Source organism: Indicator indicator, chromosome 1 (assembly GCF_027791375.1).
Source record: "Indicator indicator isolate 239-I01 chromosome 1, UM_Iind_1.1, whole genome shotgun sequence".
In the NCBI taxonomy this organism is placed as follows: Eukaryota; Metazoa; Chordata; class Aves; order Piciformes; family Indicatoridae; genus Indicator; species Indicator indicator.
The window spans coordinates 115,504,000-115,517,962 of NC_072010.1; positions in this window are offsets into that span (position 1 = coordinate 115,504,000).

The following is a 13,963-nucleotide window of genomic DNA, read 5'->3' on the forward strand; positions in this document are numbered from 1 at the left end:
GGAAAAAAAATGGTCATATAATTTTTCATCTCTTTAAACACTGTTTTCAAAATACAAGTTTGAAACAAACAATCTAAGCCACCAAATTTTCACATCTGGAAAAAGGGAAAAAAAACATAACCAGCTCTTCTCCCATTTTTCTTTCAGAGCAGTAGGCATTTGAAAGCACATTTATCATGTAACATGTAGCACAGCGTCAGATACTTGTAGTCTCTTAAAGGGAGAACATAAGCCTCCTCACTGGGCACTGGACTGGTTTAGGGGTGCAAAGTTTACCACAGTTTGAGACTGGTGCTGCAGGATTTAAAAATTGTATGAGGGATCCACCTAGATCTCATTTTTCACCAGCATGCATCCAACATGTTTCCATTACTGCTGAGCAAATAACTGTGTAGTGCTTTAAGGCTGATAAAAGCCTGAAGTTTCTGTTATGAAAAAAATCAGGAGCAATCATTTTTCATCTCCTGTATATATACTCTCAAAAAAAAGTGATTTCTCCAATAGTGCTTTCAGCCTGTAATGTCTGGGATGCCTGTACACCAGCAGATGAGAGGTATTTGCTGTGCTAAAAGGCCAACAGGATGGGTTGTGAGCTGCAGCACAGAAAATGTGAAGCATGGAAACTGTGCTCTAGGCAGATTACAAACTCATGTGTGTTTGGACAAACCAGTTGCCCTCTGTGGGCTACAGTCCTAGCACTTGTTTGTCTTAGGGGAATTTCAGCACTGAAGAAAGAAGAAACAAGGATGTTAATGAAAACTTTGTAACATTAATCATATTAATTTTCAATGTACTAGGATATGTGACGGATATTTATTCCTTTTGATACCAACCAAGATGAGAAGAGGGGAGATTATTTTGGTTTTTCCACTTTGTAACATTTTCACCTTGCATGATGCAATCCCAGCACCTGATTTGCTCAGCAAAATCAGAAAGGATTAATATTTTACCTATGAAAACACCATTTAAGATGAAGCAGTTCAACAACAAAAAGGGGACACCTTTGTAAATATTCCCTCTCAGAGGGGTGAATGACATTCACTAATAAAGGTTCTCTTACGTAAAAATGACATTTAAACCAAGAGAGATAAGCAGCTATATAGACATATCCTATTGCCTTAGATGTGAACAGGCCACAATTTTTCAACCAGAAAGAATGACTTTTATGGCAATCTTTAGTCACAGACTGAACACCAACAGCATTTTGACAGTTCTTTGAGAAGACCACTGGAGTCCCTGCTATGAGACAATTACTTTTAATTAGGCAATGAAAGATAATTTCTTCTTAAAAGCTCTAAAGAATAACAGAAAGGATTTCATAGAGTTATAGAATCATTTAGGCTGGAAAAGAACTTTAAGATCATTAGTCCATAGCTAAGTCCCTAAGCATTACATCTACACATCTTTTAAACACCTCCAGGGAATGTGAATAAAACTTTCCTGAGTAGCCTGTTCCAATGCTTGACAATACTTTTGGTGAAGAAATTTTTCCTAATGTCCAATCTAACCCTCCCTTGGTGCAACTTGAGGCCATTTCCTCTTGACCTCTTCCTTCCTTTCCTTGTTACCTGGGAGAAGAGACTGACCCCCACCTTACTACAACCTCCTTCCAGGTAGTTGTAGAGGACAAAGAGGTCTCCTTCAAGCTTCCTTTTCTCTAGGCTAAATAACACCAGGAGAGACACTGGAACTTACTTGATTAAATATGTAGTTAGATAAGGTATTTGGACAAATGGGATGTTACCCATAAGGATATTCAACACCAATGGATATAGAGGACTGCTGTATCAATTTAAAACAATTCACAGTCTTTCCCAAACAACTGGCCAAAAGGAAAGGCAAATCATTGTTTGTCAGTTTGGGGGTTTCATTTTTAGTATTTTTTTTTCTGCTTAAACTGATGGCTGAGATTCAAAACCAAACAATACACTGGCAGGAAAGGTCCAGGGAACATATGAGACTTCCATGAATTTCAGCATGATTTTCATGAGTCCACAAGTAATGATGGAAGAAATTTAAAACATGTCAATAACCTGACCTGAGTGACAGGAAAGCTGGGATGCTTGCCTGAATCCCATCCTGACTCTCCAAATTAAGGTAAAACTTTGGCTCCTTTCCTCTGTATTTTGGTGACTAAGCCCCAAACTAGATAAAGCTGGAGATCGCTCTGCAAATCAAACTGGAATAATGATGAAATAAACTCTCCCATGTAGATTTGCATGGCCAAAACTGAATTTCTGACTCATTCTCAGTTTGGGGGAAGGGGAGCAGGATTTTCCTGGTTTATCCAAAGCATTTTCCCTCCCCTCTCCAAAGAGGCATTTCTCTGTATCACTGCCTAGATTCAAGGGGTAATAACTCTTCTGGTGAATCAGCACAGAAATGCTGAGCAGTGCATCTTTGCAAGAACTGTAAAATTCTTCAACCACATGGCAAAAATTAAAAATAAGAAAGCCAAAAGTTAAAGCACTTTCAAAAATAGAAAGACAAAGTTAGAGTCGGTAACATAATGTCATAATTTCTAATGTAGGTGTTTATCTGCTGGTGAAAAACTTGGCCAGCACACAGAAATTACTCTGGTCAGAATGAGCATTTATATAAAAGTTTGCAGATAAATAAGGCAAGAAGAGAAGACTTTCCCAAAATAAAATGCTTACACTATTCAATAGAAAGCAATTAATAAGTTTAAATACCAGAAAGTTACTTGCTTACTATTTATTCATGTACTTACATTTTTGCATTCCCTTTGATTACTTCTTGTATGGTGATCTCTGAAGAGGCCATAGTTCAATACACATGTAACAAAATAAAGAATCAATGTCCTGATAAGAAAAATTTTTGTAAGATTTAAATATGTGAAGTTTCTTCATTGTCTCTCTTCTTGACCTTAGTCTGTTTCTCTCTTTTCTTCATTTGTTATGCTATCAGGAGAAAGCTAAATCTTGCTTTCAGGTCTATGGAATTTACATGGCTGTACACATTCTTTTGGCTATCAGACCTGCATACGTACACAGCTCCAAGAAACGGGATTTTAAAATACGGATTTTGCTCTTCCTCTAGACCTTTCTCTTTGCAAATGGCCCCATATGTTGTAATAACCTCATTTTACCACATTTCTCTTTTGTTCAGGTAATTCATCTCAGGTTTTCCACAACATTTCTTCATTGACTGTGTCACAAAACAGAATCATATCTGAAATTGCAGTAGGAGGCAGAAAGACAGCATCCCCTGAAATCTGAAGCTACTAAAAGCTCAGTGATACACCAGTAGAAGATACAAGATTTTTCACAGCTTCAATTACATGCACACACCGGCATGCATGAGCACACACAGAGGGTTCTTTTCACACCTACCTTGTGGCAGTAGTGCAACAAGTTTCACATACCCTCGAAACATCATCTATGAAAGCTGTGGGCAGGTCAGGGCTCACTGGTGAATTGCCATGCAGCCACACAGGTGCCTCAGCAAAGGCTCCTGCTCTGCCGGCTGGGGAGGAAGGGAGAGGCTGCTGCAGAAGGTGACTCAGCTCTGGATGTGACACTGAATCACCCTCTGGATGAGCTACAGGGAAGGCAGAGACTCACCCCCTGCTTTCAGCTGCTAAAACTGCATGTCTTTCACTTTTCTGCTTGAACTTTGTGAGAAGAAATTAAAGGTATATCCTTAAAACTATCACAGGGTAACTATTGGAGTTGCAGCACTTTGTGATGTGGGTGACACCTCTGTGTGTGCAGACAGGCATGCTGTGGTAGATAGTTTTCAGACAGGACCTCGATTGAAGTTTCCATCATTGGCTTGGTGGCACATGCACTGTGTGTCCCATCACCACATCTCTCAGTCTTGATCAGCATGAACAAGTTATGTTCCACATTTCTTTCAGATTTGATCTGAAATAATGAAAAATGAAGAACATAGTTCAGGACAGCCATTTGGACTGGATTAAGTGAAGTCTATTTGTTCTGTCACAGATGAAAACAATGACATGCTAGAGTCCCATCATTTTTTTACTTACATCCTCCAAAAACTTTGGATTACCCTACAAAAGAGACAAGCTTTCCTTGATTTTGTATCTGAGCCCTTGAATTAACTGGAGAACACTGAAAGATGCTTGTAGCTCAGGAGGAGATCAGGTTCACATGCACTGTTCATTGCAAAAAGCAAAGCATTCAAATGCATACCTCACTCCTAAAAAATTTGCTTCTAACACCGTGGTTTTAGAGCAAAATATGAGAATAGGCTCTTCAGAGCAAGGTCTGATTTATTTTTTCAAACTACACACACAGCATAGGTGTGCTGGACGTGATGATCTGTCGTAATGTGGCTCCTGAAGGGTGACATTTTCCCAGGACAATGACAGTTTTGCATGAAAGTTGAAGAAAGCCTTTGCTGCTCACCCTTACACATATATATTCCGTGACACTCATGAGCAGAATGAAGATTAGGACAAGGCCCTCCATGTTCTTGAATATTGTAAGAGGAATGTCCAGAAATGTACAACAGTTGATAATAAGACAGTGACACAAAACAACTGTAAGAAATCCTACAGTCTTTACTACCATTAATCAGAATAGATTATCATAATTGGTGCCATCTGGCTGTGAGATTTGTGAAATCGATACAGTCTAGGATAGACACCAGTGTGAAGTTTCTAAACATTCACCTTAGCCCCTGTGTGAAAATTCTTACCTGATTTAGAGCTCAGAAAACCCCTATTTTAGTGAAATGAGTCCTTACTGTATGAACAGTGGCAAATGTCACACCACTGCTGTGTTGAAATTAAAAGGAAGGAAAGAGAGAAGATTGTTAACATGGAGCCAGCATAGAGATTCAGCAGAAGCATCATACAGATAGCTGGAGTGTCTCTGCCATAGCAGCTGGCTTTGCATGTCACCCTGTTTCACTCTGCAGCCATGCCATGGGGATCATTATCCATTGGCCCATCCTGCATCCTTACGAAAGGGCTATTCACTGCTGAGCCTCACTTTTCCCTTTCCCCCAAAACAGTAGTATACTTAGATTTATTTATGCAAAACTCTTTAGAACAGGATTAAAATAATTTCCCATGATCATTTTAGCTATCATATACATGAGAAAAAAAAAATTAATTTGACTTAAAATGTAGTTTAAAAAGTTTTACAATCATCAAAATTATTACGCTGCCTGCTGTCATCATTTGGGATTTCAAAGGAAGCTTCGTGTCGAACAGGTAGCTTTTTGGTTTAGTTTCCCTTTGCATGCATGGGAAAGTATTTGCTCAATTATTCCAAACATTTCAAGCATTTCATATTTTGCCATAATGAAAAAATGGGCCAATATATTGAAAAGTTTGTTCAAGTAGGTGGATGGTTTTTTAATGAAAAGAACAGTTGGTTCTGCAGAAGCTTGGGAATATTTAGCAAGCACTGCACACTTCTCTTCAGAAAGGAGTGAAAATGTTCCTGGTTTTCCAACCAATCTGCCATTTGTACAAAAAGTGGGCAGGAGGATATGTTTTCAATGGGACAATATCCATTTTTCTTTTCAGAGCAAAAGGAAATCTTAAGCTGTGTTGTTACAACAGTATAGACGAGAAGATAAACTTCCCCCCTCCCCCCAAAAAGAATGCTAAAAAAAATTTAGTGAGAGAAAATTTGCACAAATCTGTTCCCTGAGTAAAACAAGAGTCTTCTCTACTTTGGGTAGAAACAGCAATTGCAGTATATGCAAACTGCAGCAAATCCCAAGGCAAGGAAGTAAAAATGCAAGCCAGGAAAAGCCTAACTTTCTGCTTATATTGCACAAAAGCAGATCTCTTTCATTTTCTTGATGCAGAAGTAAAATAACTTAGAGTCAAATAAAAAGCTGGGAACAGAATAAGAAGTCTAAAACTATATCACACCAGATAAAATTCCCTGGAATTATCTGCGAATTCATTGAAACTGTATTTTGTTTTATTTCTTTTATTCAAGACAACCACTTTGTTGAGGAGGTAATGTATAGATTAAGACAGTACACTTAAACTCCAAAGTCTCCTTGGAGAGTTCTTTCTGGTATAAATCTGCTATCCTTTAACTTGGATTATAAACAATCTACATGATATGCACCTGGTTCTGGCAGGGCCTATATTATTTCACTCCCAAAAAGCAGCTTTATGAAGAGAACACACTGCATTTCAACAGCAATATAAATAATGTTGCAGTTGGGGATCTCTTGCGCCGCTTTCATTTTTCTTTCTTTCCTTTTCATCTGAGCTGAACCACACCTCTCTAAAAATACTCACTTTCTTAATGAAAACCATATTTTTGGGCATTTTTCCCCCCCTGCTTGTGCATGACCTGTTGAAATGCCTGCACAATCTTTAATGTCAGATTCAGACGACACGTGTCTTATGAAAGTCTGGGACCCAGCTCTCGGCGGGGCCTCCCAGATCTGTCCCATGTCTTTATGAGAAAGAGGGACAAAACCTTCTGGTTTTGGCATTTCATATTGGAGTCTGCTTGAAGCTAGGCAAAAAAAAAAAAAAAAGAAAAAGAAAAAAAAGGAGGGGAAAAAAAAGAAAAAAATAGCAACGTAGAGTCTAGACAGAAGAGATTGGGTTGAAATCTGGAAGCTATTCAGTGAGGCTACAGCACATGGCAGCTTGACTGCAGCAAGAGATCACATTACGCTGCCTAATTACACATGAAAAATGTACACATCACTTTTCTTAAATGCTTGGAAAAATAGATGTTCAGATGGCAACTGCAAACTAGTAACTGAGCCAGTCATACATAGTTGGAACACTTCACAAATGGCATTTCAAAAGCCTGCATTTTTTTTTCACAATGTAATTATTTTTTTTTTTGGGGGGGTGGGGTGGGGAGGGCGGTGTTTGTGTGTTCATAAAACAACTTCTAAAAAAAGATATTCTAAATTTAGCAGGCGAATGTACTGCAGGAGCACAGAAGGTGAAAATCCAGCATGTAAGTAGGAAGAATGAGGGCCTAATCCTGACTCCTCATGAGCCAAAAGGCAAATCCAAGCAGGCATCCTCAGAAAGGCAGTTTGGTCCTCAGCCTCACCTGCTTGACTTTACTTATGAAGCCCCAAACATTTATGGCTTTTCTGTAAGCAAATGCTGTGGTTTATATCTTCCATGGAACTACCCATGGGAATAAAGATAAGCAGAGGTCCAAGTGTTTGCAGTACCTATGGCCCTGAGATCGTGTGTTTATACTCTGTGTCTATGGAATGCTTAGAAAAGTTTCTCTGTTCACAGGAAGAAGGAGGGAAAAGGAAAAAAAATCTCATTTACTGCATTATTTGAACATGAAGCTCTCCTGTCTTCATCTCCTCCTGACCTAATCTCCCCAGGCTCTGTTAATGGGTCTTTTTCTCCTCCACTCTTGCAATGTGCTTGCCACTTTCAGTGATGGGCTAAAATAATTCAGAGGTAAACTTGATGGAGTTGTTCTTTTGTTTCAATCATCTGGCATGACATCTGCTCTTCCTTTTAGCTTAAACATAAATGTTCAAAGATGACTGTTCCAAAGGAGAAAACAGTTTTCCAAGCTATTTCTAAAGATTTGCTATTTCAGTCCTTCAGTGGTAACAAGATGTATAAAAGTGGATTTGTAGGGGAAAATGTTGTTCCTATGTCTGTCTGCCTCTCAGACTTTGCTTTTCCTAGAAGACTCTTTAGAACAAGTTCCTCCAACAGCAAAAGCACCTAGTTCTGCATGATGGGCTGTGGTCAGTGCCACTCTGGGTGAGCACAGAGGAAAAAGCAGTCCACAAAGCCCCCGCTGGTAACAAGGCACTCCATGCAACTGCTCCCTCTAAGTGCCTTTGAGTCCTACACTTCTAGAGCCAGCAACCGGTCAGACCTTGGCTGAACTTGCTAATCCTGCCAGACAAAGAGGAAAGAACATCTTGTAAAGTTTTGTTGCTGTTGTTATTATTAAAATGGACTAAGCACAGAGTAACTTGCCAAGATATCTGGCAAAAATGACCCACACAAAAGACTTTTAGAACAAAAATGATCATTTCTGGATATGGGAGGAAGCTTCCCCAGCTTAGAGAGATGAACCGCAATGAACTGGCTACTTTCAGTCAGAATATGGCTCACTGTTCTGATTATTTTACCACTGTGCTCTGCAGGACCTTCTCAATTTTTGCCTTTTATGGCATAGCTGCCTAAAAAAAAAAAAAAAAAAAAAAAAAAAAAAAAAAAAAAAAGGTGCTTTGCTGTTTGCATAGCCTGTCCCTGCTGGAATCCTGCATGAGAAATCTCAGCCATACAAGAATGACAAAGATGCCCAAATACTCTGGGCAGAATACAAATTTGAAACCACTCTGCTCATGCCAGAGGCAGCTTTCCTGCTTTACTTGGTGAGAGGGAAGGATGGGGGCTCTCTGGCACCCACCTAGTGGTGGGAGAGCAGGAAACCCACCCCAAGGGAGCACGCTGGGGCTGCTGTGGAAGGGTGGGATGCTGGTGAAAGCAGGAGCCACAACCACGTTAAGACACATGCTGTTCTGCTTTTTGCACAAGCAGGAACCATTGTGGGCAAGGGCTTCCTTCCCAGGTTAGCCTCTGCAGAGGTTTGGAGCAGGCAGGCAGACCTGGGCTCAGGCACTGAGTAAGTGGCTTGCACCCCACCTCCTCTGGGTATCTCCCCACTGTGTATTTTATGTGCCACTGTGGTCAAAGGCGGTGGCACCGAACTCTGAAAGTCCTTCATCAAAGTAAGGCCCTGCCTTCCAAAAGGATTGGGCTTGAGTGTGATTCATGAGAGTTGTGGCAGCCCTGCTACCCTCTTACTGTTTGCAATGTATTTTAAATAAAGTGATTATTTTCTCTTCTGCTCACATTCAGAAAGCTTGCGGGTAAAGGAGGAGGAGTGAGCGCAGGAAACAAATCACTTCCTGTGGTCATTCTTCTCACCACAGCCACACTATTTTTAACAAATCTTATTAAAAATTATATAACCCTGTCTTTTCTGGAGTCTGTTTTTTTGGGTTCTTTTGGGTTTTTTTTTTTTTTGAACAAGTACAAAATAAACTAAGACAGGAAAAATGCACCATTTGGAGTAGATCATTTTGCTGCAACTGATTTAGCAAAATAAGCCACAGGGGGATGGAAATTACTTTCTAGAACTGCTTCCTGTGGCCATCTCTCTCTCCATGTGGAAGGAATATTTCGAGTTAACTAGCTGCACCACTCTATGCAATAGTAAATTATTCTAAGGGTTCTGGTCACCAAAAATTGCACTGTCTCTGAGGTAATTCCCATTATCAGTGCTATTAGTTTTATTTCTTGCTGGAGCCAGCTTTAAGCAGCGCCTTTTCAAAACATTGTCAAATCCATGGGTGTATGATTAACATAAGGGGCTAAAATTGACCTGCTAGATTTGGGGATGTTAGGCCCCTTCCTGGCAGGGTCAGTTAGGACAAGAATTTGACAGAGGGAAATTCTTTGCACAAATATTCTTCAACGGTCTGGGTCTCTTGTTTGTGTTTGCTACCTTACTACCTAGAAATATATGTTTGGAAATCTTATGAGCAAATACAAAAAATCTCTCTACTTGCAACTGTTTCTGTTCCAAAGTGAGATGTTCCAGAGCACTGGAACAGGCTCCCCAGGGGGGTTGTGGAGTCTCCTTCTCCAGAGACTTTCAAAACGCAGATGGATGCGTTCCTGTGTGGACTATCCTAGGTGATCCTGCTCTGGCAGGGGGGTTGGACCTGATGATCTCTTGAGGTCCCTTCCAACCTCTGATATATTGTGATACTGTGATACTGTGATGTGAGGCTGGTGTTTAGATGGTCTAAATATGACTGGAAGCTTCTTGTTCATTCACATAACTTTCACCATCACTGCATCACCTGGGGCTTTTTAGTCTGGAAAAGAGAAGACTGAGAGGGGATTTTATAAATGTTTATAAATATCTGAGGACTGGGTGTCAAGAGAGAGGAGACAGGATCTTCTTACTTGCACCCTGTGGTAGGGCAAGGGACAGTGGATACAAACTACAGCAGAGGAGGTTCCACCTCAACATGAGGAGGAACTTCTTCACTGTGAGGGTCACAGAGCACTAGAGCAGGCTCCCCAGAGAGGTTGTGGAGTCTCCTCTGGAGACTTTCAAGACCCATCTGGATGCATTCCTGTGTGACCTACTCTAGATTATATGGTTATATGATCCTGCTCTGGCAGGGGGGTTGGACTTGATGGTCTTGGGAGGTCCCTTCTAATCCCTAACATCCTGTGATCCTGTGCATGAGTACCATTCATTATCAGCTACTACTGACTTCACTAGGGCCGAGGTAAAACCCTGCACATACAAAGGCTGTGTTTTATACTAAGAGACTGTATATAGATGGAGAATACATCTGAACAAGAAACAATGAATCATAAATTCGGGCTCTGACCATTCAAAATATTTGCATGCCTAACTTGAAGATTAGGTGCCTAAAGCTGTTGATGGAGCTTTTCTTCTACAGTAGAAGTTAAACTATGAGGTAGCACTGTAACAAGAGAAGTATTACTATTTGCCATGAACAGATGTCCTTACCACAAGAAAGAAGATGTCCTTTGACTGTTGCTCTTCATATGAACAAGATTTAGCTGTCCTTTTATGAAAGCACATACAGTGAATCTACATTTCCTAATAAACAAGAAAAATATCTCTAGAGAATGGATTCAAGTGTTGCTCTACAGAAGAGCAAGAGGAGTTTCAATATACAGGTTGCCCAGGGAGGTGGTGAAGCCCCCATCCCTGGATGTTTTTAAGGCCAGGCTGGATGTGGCTCTGAGCAACCTGATCTAGTGTGAGGTGTCCCTGCCCATGGCAGGGGGGTTGGAACTAGATGATCCTTGAGGTCCCTTCCAGCCCTGACAATTCTGTGATTCTATGACCTCATTATAGGTCTGGGGTAAGGAGTAGGGGGGTTACATGTTATCTCTTGTATATTATTTCTTTCAGGCAGGGTGACAATGTTCATTATGATGGTGGCTTAAGTAATAACTGCACTTGCCCTATTCTTCTTCTTTATCTTTCAAAAACAAAATTCTGTCAACAAGCTAATCTGTTATTGATCTGTTCCAGATAAAATTTAGGATTAAAGGACTCTGTATTCCTTGAGATCAACTAGCACAGGTCTTGATGTACTGCAGTGCTCCTGTATTGTGAAAACACATGTGCATTTGTGTAAAAGCATAATCAATGACATTTTTAAGAGTCACTGCAATAATTGTTAGAGAAAATGCCAATCATACCCCAATATCCTCTGAAGACAGGAAAGTGTTCAGCTGGGGAAAAGTCTGTGCCTGGCTCCCAGCCTGTGCAGTGCAAATTACATCTAATTCTGCAGCCAAAGAAAACCAGCTGAAACAAACAGCAGCAATTAAGACGTTAAAATGGCCAAATACTCTCTGGCAGCTGCCCCTCATTCTGCTAGGTCTAGAAGTCATTACAGGTGAATGCCTTATATTTTATAAGATTTTGCAATGTTTTAGACAAATTTCACTGATAATAGAACAACTTGTGAGCTATACATTTAGAACAACTTAATCTCACATGTCTCTAAAGAGGTACCACAGAAATCTCAGCAGGATACCTGAACATCTTAGTGCCAAAGGTCAGGTATAAGTGATCTCCCTGGGATAATTAAGTGTCCTGTGGCATTTACTAGTTAAGGCTCATTTCTTCTTTTGTTAGGGACTGGCGAGCAGAGACAGCTTAGATACTCAACTGTATATTTTGTTCAGGTTTTTTTTTTTTCATTTCTCCTTTTTCCTACAGACTGCCATAGATCATTCCAGATCTGCATCTGAATGTGAAACAGATTCTTCCTTCTTCAGAGCTGTTTTCAATTCACAGTGACTTCAGGAGATAAGGAGGCTTAATTTATTAGGATATTAAGCTTAATTATCATCCTTGTTTCTTTCAGGTCACATTCTCAGAGGGTTACCTCTTCCACGTACCAACCCATGGTTGGTCCTACATTTGGGAGAGTAGCTGAGCAGACATCTGCCCTCTACCTGGCACCTCAGATGCTGCAGGTATTGGGCACTTTTCCATGGTCCCAGTCATCATGTAACAAGGGAGTTTCCCTTGTGGCACGTACTACTGAGCTATGGGCTATGGATATCAAGCTTTAGAAGAGAACAACTGTGCTATGATGCAGCTGCTCTAGCATGCTCTAGTTTCATGAATGAACCATTTGTAGCTCTCAGGGTAGTGCAAAGGTTATGGTCTCCCTGTCAGCATCATTTGGTAAAGGCTCTTCTCAAAATGTCACTTCACATCCTGGTTCTCTCTGTGATTTGGAAGATTTGTAAACAAGGATCTTGCACTGGTGATCAGTGGTTCCCTGGAATGGTGCCTACAGACTGTAAGATCCTGGATCTGAGGTAAGCATCATGGACTAATCCTGAAGGAAATCCTGTAGGTCTTGAAATAAGAGGTTCCTGTAAGAAGACTTTCCCAAAATCTGAGATGCATTTAGGCATGAATGGTAAGGGGCCCAACATCTGTTGGGAGAGATCCATCCAAAGAATAAGGAAATACTTGAATCCAGATGATCTCAAGGTCATATTCAGTTCAGAGTTTTATTCCAGTTTTCTTTTTCTAGCTTAATAAAATAGCAATAGAGCTCTCTTTCAAAAGATCAGGAGGTAGCAAGGAGGAATGCCTGCCAGGGAGCAGCAAGAATGGGGCTGCTCCCTGCAGAGGGAATGACCCAGCTGCTGAGAGTAACCCTATCATGGGCTCTGTCCTCATCAATGGAGCATTATCCCATGGCATCTGAGCATGGCAGGCAGAGCTTCATAACAGAGTTGATCAACAAGAAGGCAAGTAATGGATGAGGTTCAGGGTTCATCCAAGGAGTTGGTTTGTAGCAGCAGGAAATGGGACCGGAGACCAGACTATACCTACGCAGTAGCTCAGAAGCGGAGCAAGTGCACAGGCTGAGCTTAAATGGAGCTCTTAGCCAGTGGGCAGAAGGTGCATTGATGTGGGTACCAGGTAAGAGTGGTTTAGACAATTGAGGCCTCTTTGCTAACAGGGTCCTGACACTGACCTAACTGCAGACTTTAAAAAGAAAAATTAAAAACGAAACAAAAACCTCCATCATACAGAGCTTCAAGAACAAAGAAAAAAGGGAAACAAAGTGAGCATTCAAAAAAAAAAAAAAGAAAGAAAACTGGTTTAATCTCCAAGTAAGCATTAGTTTAGGAGACCTGAGTGTTAAGCAGTGAATTCTACCCTTTGCAAAGCAGGAAGAGTAACATCATAGAGGCGTATGGACAGCCCTGACCAAAGAGTGCTGTACTGCATGTGGCACTCAGCCCACTGAAGTCAGGGAGCAGATTATCAGTCAAAGGAAGAGCAGCAGCAGCAGTTTAAGGACCTGAATCCATCTGGCTGGGAAAGCTGCCTGCTGCTAGTGAATTAAAAAGACAGTTTAGTGCTTGAGGTAACTGGCATTTTTGGATGACAGAAAACCCCACTTAAATCTTTGACAGCTACTGCCACCAAAACTTTTCATAAGAAAATCCCCTTTCACCAGCACTACCTCAGTAGGTATTCCACAGTTTGGGATGAAATTTCCTATTCAGCTAAGAGGGGCACTGGCTGCAAAGTGCCTAGCTGTCCAGGTGGGCAGGGGAGACTTCCACTCAAATAGCTGCCCCACTATTCTTTCAGCTCCAGAAAATCTTTTTGTAACGTTTCCTGGAACTGAAAGGCTTTTGATACCTTTTTCTGTTTGGGATATCACAGGAGGGCTCCACACATCACAGATGGAGTCCTAAGAAGATCCAGCAAAAGTAAATAGACAGAAAATGAGGAATATCTTAGTTAGGTGAAACTGAATAAATACTGTAGGTCAGGAGGAAATCTTGCACAAATAGGAATACAGCCAGGACACCAAATGCAGACTTCTAAAACTTGGGCAGGGTGGGGGGAAGCAAAAATAAAACAAAAAACAAGCTATAAGA